The sequence below is a fragment of the Carassius carassius genome, chromosome 36 (genome assembly GCF_963082965.1).
Source record: "Carassius carassius chromosome 36, fCarCar2.1, whole genome shotgun sequence".
Taxonomy (NCBI): domain Eukaryota; kingdom Metazoa; phylum Chordata; class Actinopteri; order Cypriniformes; family Cyprinidae; genus Carassius; species Carassius carassius.
This window is the reverse complement of record NC_081790.1, coordinates 25,701,035-25,710,248: the sequence shown is the minus strand read 5'-3', so window position 1 is coordinate 25,710,248 and position 9,214 is coordinate 25,701,035.

Here is a 9,214-nt window from a genome sequence, read left to right as displayed (position 1 = left end):
TTTTGTTATCCCATACCTTTCTTAAGAAGAGAAACACCCAGAAATTGAATTTCTGTCATCATTTACTCACCCTCACTGTTACGGAACTCCAAGGATGATAATGAAGACAAAGATAATCCAAAATAAAGTCTTTAAATTTTAATCCACATGAATACAAGGAAGGAAATAACTCAGGGCAGCAGCAAAACATGTAACACTAAACAATATCCAACAGTATACTATACAGAAAGGAGACTTTAAATAGGGCAGCGGGCAAACAGGTGATGGGAGTAAACTAATGATGACTATTGAGCAAACTAACTAATGAGCTAAAACAGAACAGTAACAAAACCATATAAGGAAAAACAGGAATAGGCAGACGTAACAGAAAAAGACAATACTAAATTTCATAATCCTAACACTCACATTGTGCCCAATGGCAGGTTCAGAACTAGCACCCCATTCTCTTCACAGATGAGAGCAGGTTCACATGTGTTAGATGTGAAAGAGTTTGAAGATGCTGTGGGGAACATCATGCTGCCTGAAACATCATAGAGCATGACCAGTTTGGCAGTAGGTCTCTGATGGTCTGGGAAGGATTATCTTGGAGGGTCTCTCAGACCTCCATGTGCTAGCCAACAGTCTTCTGGCTGATGAAGGCATTGATGCCATTGACTGATCCTCTTGTACTCCAGACCTGAATCCAATTGAGAGCCTCTAGGACATTATACAGTACATCAGAGCGTCTGAAGCTGCCAACAGACTGACCAGGATCTCACTGATACCCTGATCCAGGCCTGGCAGGAGATCCTCTGATACACAACATCCAATACGCTGAATGCATACAAGCATGTGAGGGCCATAGACAATACTGACTTACATTATGAGTTGCTTTAATGAAATTCACGCAAATTCGATCAGCCTGTAATTTCAACCTTTATTCAACAAAAACATTTTTTTCTTAAGAAATTACACAATCTATTTTTAACTTGAATATTTTGTTCTTTGAGATCCAACGTGTGATTGAACTGTTCCTTTTTGAGCATTGTAATTTAAATGTACTAAACTCCATTAAAATGTGTAATTACAAACATGTTTAAATATAGTACATGCAAGTTTCAATAGATGTTATATTTAAATATATTTTATCAAAAATGTTTGTCAATATATTCAGCAGTACACTTGAACCATATTTACCAAAGATAATACATGTAATTATTAAATTACATATAAAGATGTACTTAAGTCTTACTGAAGTAGATCAGAAAAGCATGTTGAAGCTTAACTAATTGCATTTAATATGATTTCAAACTATAATACATTTTCACATACACGCATATAAAACATATTCTTTTAATTGTAAATGATTTCCAATTAAATATATGAAAATATTACATTCAGTTTGCACTTAAATATCTTTTTACTGTACTGAAAGTAGTCTTTTTATAAGTATACTAAAGCATGCTTTATTTGCAATTTTCAGTTTTTTTTTCTGTAAAGAGAGCCAGAATTAGAGGTACAAGTTTCTCAAGTACATTTGAAAGCAGTAATAATGCATATTAATTTGATTTTAGTCATGTTCCATCATGTGATATGCAAAAAAAGTTTAAGTTTTGACATAAGTTCAGTTTTCAGATTTGTGTTACCATACCTGGTGTAGTCTGTGTGTGTGAATTGGGTGTTGCACAACTACTGATTTTCTACTAGTCGATTTTTTATAAAAACAAAATACTGAAGTTACTCGACTACTTGTGGTTCATGCTACTGTAAATGAAAATACATCAAATAGTATTTTTTTAATCAATAAACACTTATTAATTCATAGCCGTATGCAACAATTACATTTATAAATTGTCAAAACTTTATAATTATGACATTACATGTTTACATTTTCACGTAACAGCCAGTATTTGTATCTTTATTTGTGTCTGTAACAATCACAACATTTTTATATGCATTCGGATAGAACATTGATAAGACCGTTATTATCTTTTTTTCATAGTTATCACTGAACAAGTATGTCGTGTTAAACTAAAATAATTATTAATTTCTAAAATAACATTTATCATGCAAGCAGAGAGATGTCATGACAATCTTTTAGTGATCATTTGAAAACGACTGAATCAATTCAATGCGCACATTTTCATTACGCAGAACACTTTAAGCGAGTCTTAATGTTTAGTGAACTTCACGAAACAAATGTGCGTGTGCTGCGCAAACCAGCAAAATGTAAATATGCAAACACGTAGCACAAGTAGAAAATGTATCCTTATCGAAGCTGATTAATAGCCTGCTAGAACTGGTTTGGTTTTTGAGAGACTGATGCGCAACGCGGCTGTTTGATTGGGGAGCGCGCTGTGCTTTATCCATTCATTCCTATCATATCGTAGCCTAAGGTTTAAATCATTGCCTTTTAAACATATACAAATAATAGAACATGTATGATGTATTATCATAGGTGATACTACTCTTGCAAAGCTCTGATTTCTGAGAGATGCACGGCGAGACAACAGCAATTCTGTGTTTGATTTGCGCTCTTTTCACTCATAAAGTTTACATTCATTCACTTCACACTCGTGACTTTAGAGGTCTGTGTATTATATCGCGCTGATCCCCTGACTCAACTGTTATCTAGCAAACTCCGGCCTGTGCAAGCTTCAGCCGAGTATTCAGGCAGAATTATTCTGAATTTACTTGTCTGTTATTCATTTTTGAAGCTAAAATCCGTGCCATTCCGAATAAGGAATTCGGCTTCAGGCACAACCCTAATTATTACATTATATTTTAATTTTACATGCAACATAGATAAGGTCATAGAAAGTAACAGCTACATGCAATTTTGTAATCCTTAAATTCATGTCGTACTTGCAGTCTCTTTCCACCTTATGCTCGACTTGTCGATTGTTTCCGACAGCGCCGACTAGTGGTTGAAGTAGTCGGTCACTCGACTACTCGACTAGTCTATGCAAGCTCTAGTGTGAATTGAAAAATGTTTTGATTTGATAGCAAATAAATGCACAAATTTAGGTGTAATTGTTTTGCTCCAGAAGATTTAGAATATACCAGTTGAGTCATTTGGATTGATTTCACTCTACCTTTATGTCCATTTAGAGCTTGCAAGTTTGAGGTTGCATACTGTAATATGGACAAAAACATTTCTTCACGGAGTATATCATCTGATTTACAATTCATGTTATTTTTCTTTTCTTCATTCAATAGCTGATGCTTCATGTTAACATAATAGGCAAAAATGTAATCCCACTACTCACTGAGATGAATTGCATCATCAATATTGTAGTATTCTCAATTTGGAGGCAGTGTTAGATTGCATAAGTCTTAGTCTTGAAACAGAAAACAGAACACAGAACTTGTGTCTCATCCTATTTTTTTTGGCCATTGCGGGCTGTAAAATCTGGTGTACTCTGAGGTCCCTCGGGAGAAGACATTTGGACAGGTTGTGTATGTGTGTTTCTGTTTGTTTTCTAGGTCTGAATAGTATCAGTGAAACCACCTTGGTGATGTAATTACAGAAATGTCAAATGAAAAATCTGTCCCTCACAGCTACGTTAAAATAAGCATTAAACATTAAAATATATTCGAAATGTACCATCTCCGTGAAAATGGTATAATCATCTGAAAAATGTTACTTGTGCACGATATTTGAAGTATTCAGAATAAACACAGCTTTAAGTAAGGAACAGACTGAAATTTGATGATTGAAGTGGAGATGCAGGTGAAGACTACAAGTAAATAATGACGCACATTTCATTCTGTTATTAATTCATAAGTTATTTTATAGCTACAGAAGAAGAAAAATGTCTTAAGAACAGATTATAAACATCAAATGTGGGATGTGGATGGAATTGGTATTCAGAAACAATGATCACCCATACTTTTTAAGAGGATGTGGCTATTTTTAAGATCTTAGAGGCTTTTAAGTTTAAGAGATCAGAAATGTAACAGAGCCATTTAGACCTCTGAAAACTAATTCTAAGCTGAATTCTAGTGCATAGAAATCCACTGACGATAGTCTCTTCCTGATAATCTTGTGTCGTATAACAAGGTTAATCTGTCAGTTAGCAATTACATGAATTAATTGCACATTTATAATTTACATGTGCAAAGCCCTCTTTCAAAACAACCAATCTAAATGAATGTCATGTTATCAGAATGAATAACTGAAGTGTTTACGTTCGGGTGTCAGCCTTAAGATTACACTGCCAGGAAACAAACCAAAGTTACGTTCAAACCAGTTGCCTCCTTTGATAAGAGAATCCACTCCACAGCGTGCTGACAGTTTTCCAGGTCCTGTGATTGACAGTGCTCGCGAATCACAAATTATCCCTCCAACCAGCCCTGCAAGCCTGGGATAGATTTTTCTGTTACCTTTCACAAAACAAGAGATGGAGCAGGGGCTTTTTCTAAAAGGAACCAAGAAAATAGATGAGAAATGAAGTATGAGATCAAGTATGTGTAAATTACTCATTTTATTTGATTTTTTTTAAGCAGCACTGCCCATCAGGAAAAGAGGCAGCCTCTTTGTTGACTCCCTTGAGCTCCTAAAGTGAGGCCTGTACAAAAATATAGCTTTTTACCGTATTACCTTGTTGTTATTTTTTAAGAAATTTAAAACTGTTACCAACATGAACATAGTAATATTTTTGTTCCACCTATTAATTTATTTTTAAATAAATTCATAATGCAGTTTAAACATACAATAATACAACAACAAAAAATTTGAAAAAGAAAAATAACAATAATTGAAAAACATGTAGTCAATGAATATGCTATTACTTTTAACTTCAATCCACGCTGCATTTAAGCTCTGCATTTTGTAAAAATTGCAAATAAATTCATGTGTGATCTAATGTTGTGGACAGCAGGTCTTTCTAGTACACTGTAAATTTCAGTGAATATACTTATATGTGGATCTGGAAGGCTCAAAGTGTTAAAGTAGATTGTATCTTTAACTTTTGATTAAATCTTTAACTCTTGATACATTGCTGTGACAGAGAACATTGTCATTTGCTCCTTAAATGTCTTTGATATTCAGTTATTCATGCTTTGTAAAAAAAAAAAAAAAAAAAAAGACGCCAGGTTGCATCAGGCATATGCATGATATTGATGATTTAAATAAGAAATCAAAGTGCGTGCAATAATACGATCTGATTGAAGAGGGATCGCAATTATAAATAATTGCTGTCTGAAGACAATGTGGGTGGATGCATTCAAAGGATCATGAAATACAATCAGTCTCAGCATAATGTGTCATGTATTGGCAGAGCCTGGAATGGCCATTGTGAAAACAGGAGGGGAAAACGAAATAAGATGCACATGATAAGCTTGAGAGAAATCCTTGAATCAGATTTATGGAGTATACGGTTAAAGGATTTTTCACGTAGTATTTTATTTTGCAGTTCTGATCTGCATATTAACACAAAGGCTTTTCACGTTTGAAATAGTTAATCCTAGATCATTCTAGACCTTGGCTAAATAGAATCATGGGTTATTTTACTGAATTATAATTATCTTTTTTTTATTTATTTTTTTACTCATTTCACATTGCTCTTAATTTACACATTTTTAACAATTTAAATTGGGTATTTCATAAGCTCACGTTTTACACCTCACTACACTATATGTTCCTAACCCCCAGGGTTATTCTTCTTCTTTGCATATGCTGTGTCATGACATACTCATAGTATCTAATTCCACCTGTACAGACAAGTTTTTCCTCAATGAATTTTTTGGACTATAAAGGTCAGAATTAAATAGTCTCTCCAATTCATGTTTTCCATCAAGATTTGTCATTTCCCCCTTAAACAACTCTTTAAACAGTATTCAGTGTTTTGATTAAACAGTACCTTTATACAGGGTTAAAAACTGGGTTTAAAATTATGATTTTACTTTTTTCGTCAGTACAGTAAATACGATTTCTGAAACCATGGTCTTTGGTGATTCATAAAATGCAAGTCAGCAGCTGCCCCCAAAAAAAAAAAAAAACTATAATATATATATATATATATATAAAAACCAAACAAACATGGAATTATACCTTATTTTAGGGTATTATTATAAGTAGAAGTATTTTATTAAATGACTTTGGCAAATAAATTCCTGAAATATCCTGTAACCCTGAATTAGGCCTTGTCTTCAATACGTTATGTGAAACAAGATGGGCTTTTTTCATCAAAGCATAAACCAGTCATGGACTTCACCATGAGCATAAACACTTTTGACAGTTTTATTAGATTTCCTTTCACTCGTAATTTAAGAAAACCAGTCGCACTAGCAGGAAAAACAGAGCACCTCATAACTTGCCTTTATTACTTCGATCTGTTCAGATCATGTTTGATAAAGCTGATATTATGCACTTTTTCTTGATTTAGTAAAAATAATAACATTATCTCGGTGAAGAATTTGTCCAAGAATAGAACGGAAATACCTGACATTTATAATGTCACAAAAGCTTTCTATTTCAGCCAAATGCTTATTTTGAACTTTCTATTCATCAAATAATCCTGAAAGAATTTGTTAACAACTGTTTTCAACATTGATAATAACCCTAAATAATAATTTCTGAATGTCAAGGGAAGCAAAACCACCTCCTCCACCCCATTCCATGTGTTAAATATCATCTTTTATTTAAAGAAAGAAGATGAGGTGGCACTTTTTTATTTGCATTATATATATATATATATATATATATATATATATATATATATATATATATATATAAATAGGAGACAGTAGCAAAACACTGTCTTATAAACCCTGTTATCTCTTCTGCATTTGGTGCAACATATGTGCAACTTAAGTACAAAATCACAAATCATGAAGCAACAGCTGTTTTTCAGTACATAAATCGTATAATTACATAAAGTCATTTTCCATAATTTTATCACTCATTATCATACATAAAATGATGCTTAGTTTTTGGATGAAATGTTTCTTTAAGCATAAAATAAAGTAGTGAATTTCTAATAACTAAGGGCCATTGATAGGCACGGCGTGAAGTGGAGCTGTTGTGACCCCTTAGCTGTTATAAATTCACTGTAAACCACGCTTATTGATTTTATAAAATGGTTATTCCATATACATGGTTAGGTTTCACAGAATAAAACAGAGCAAATAAAGTGTAAAGATATGAATAAAAACAATATTATTCCACCAAACAATGTAGTTCCTCAGAAACAGTTGTGGTTCCAACAAAGTGGTTGCCGAGCAACACACAGAATTAAAGAATTGTAAAAAAAAAAAAAATATTTTATTTTATTTTATTTTTTCATATTTTGCCATCCCTCTAGGCTGCATTAGTCACCTCATAGAGCACCCTGCACTGGTGCCGAATCTTACATAATACACCCTTAACTGACAAACAGACACACGCAAACACACCTTGCAATCAGCCTTCAGACACATTTGCTCAGAGCCACAGAGGTAAACTCATGGAACCATGCCTCGGGATTCATTCTCCACACACCTGCCATCATCCTCTTTCCCTCCTCAAATTCTCTATTTCACCCCATTTCCCCTGTTCCAATAACCTCACTTGCATGACATTGCATGCATGACTGATATTATGTTAATTATTACAGCTAAGCCAACCTATTTTCTGTGTCCAAACACTCAAATCTCCCATCACACAACGTAAAAATGAAGGGAACAGTTTATTGGAGCTCCTTATTCAACGAGTATGTGGTGTATGTGACAAAAATAAATAAATAAATAAATTCACAAAGTTTTAAAGAAGACAAAGGTTCCTAGTTTAAAACTCATGTAAAAAGTTTGCTCTTTTTCCATGTTCATTCATTTTCCATGACATTTTCAACAAACGTTTTTATTTTAATGACTGTAATACTGTCATGTGGTGTAACCTTCAGGTAAAACATAAAACATTGTTACATTTTATCCACTGATGTCCATTTGAAGTTGAGAACCCATGTGCAGTTTATTTCACCAGATGCAAAAGATACAAACTCCCTAAAACTAATCAAGATAATGAACCAAAGCAGAGGACAAAAGGACAAAAAATTAGCACATGGCAAAACAGAAAACATGACTGTGACAAACTTCAAAATAAAAGACATGAACATTAACATGAGCCATAAAACGAATGAACAAACAAATACATACATACATAAAGTGAATTTTAATTCAGAAATGTATATCATCATAGAGATAGAGTCAATGTATGCATTAGAATGGCAAATTGTTTTGACTGAATAAATGAACTGGTTTGGCAAAATAAAAAATAAATAAATAAAATAAAATACATTTTAATAAACAAATTTGCCCCCATTAAACAAAGCTATGCATTGATGCATTACTTGACCTATTTGAAAATTGTATATTCGTTTCAGTTACTTTTTTAGCATTATTTACTTGATCTAAAAATCTTTTTTATACAATGCACACATATTTTACCAAAGTTGCTCTTCCTTTGTGCCTCACAGCACATCAGGTGTTGACAGTCACAGCAACCCATGCCAAAACAAGCCGCACACCTGGCAGGCGGATGTGACTCGGACTCTCACACCAAAGCGGTGAGTCACCACCGTGCCAGCGGCAGTCTCCTGGACAACCAGTTCCTATCCGAAAACATCTATCCCTGCGCTCTGTCACAATCTGAACTCAGTCTCTGGTTTAAGGGTTTCCAAAAATAGAAATGCCATGCTTTTTCTTTCTCTTTTTTTTCTTTTCTTTTTTTCCCTTCAATGTTCTAAACCTCTGGTGAGGCTTCATGTGTAACAAGCCTCCGCTTTCACTCATCTGAAAAAACCCCCCCACAATGTCTAAAATTCTTGACTATATGCAGCTGTATGGCTGGACCGTTAACTGGGCTGCCCGCCCCCTGAGATAACAAGCTAACATCCTGGGCAGTCAATGAAGTGGATATACTAAGTTTCAAGTGTTTCTAAAATAGTTAATGAAGTCCAATGCCATACATAAAAACATTTTCCTCATTCAATGCAAATAATGTAATGTACACTTATGTAAAATCAGTGTTTAAAAAGAGTTTAAAACCCTAAAAACATTAGAAAAAAAAATATTTTATTTCTAGAATGATTTTAATTACATATTTTCATTTTATTACGTACATATTATGCAAAAAAAAATAAAAATAATAATAGTATAGTAATTCATTTATTTCAAAAACTAACATGACTCTTATGTCCCTCTTTTTTTTGTCCCATCTTCAGGAATTTTAAGATATTTTGCAAGGTCTTCAGGA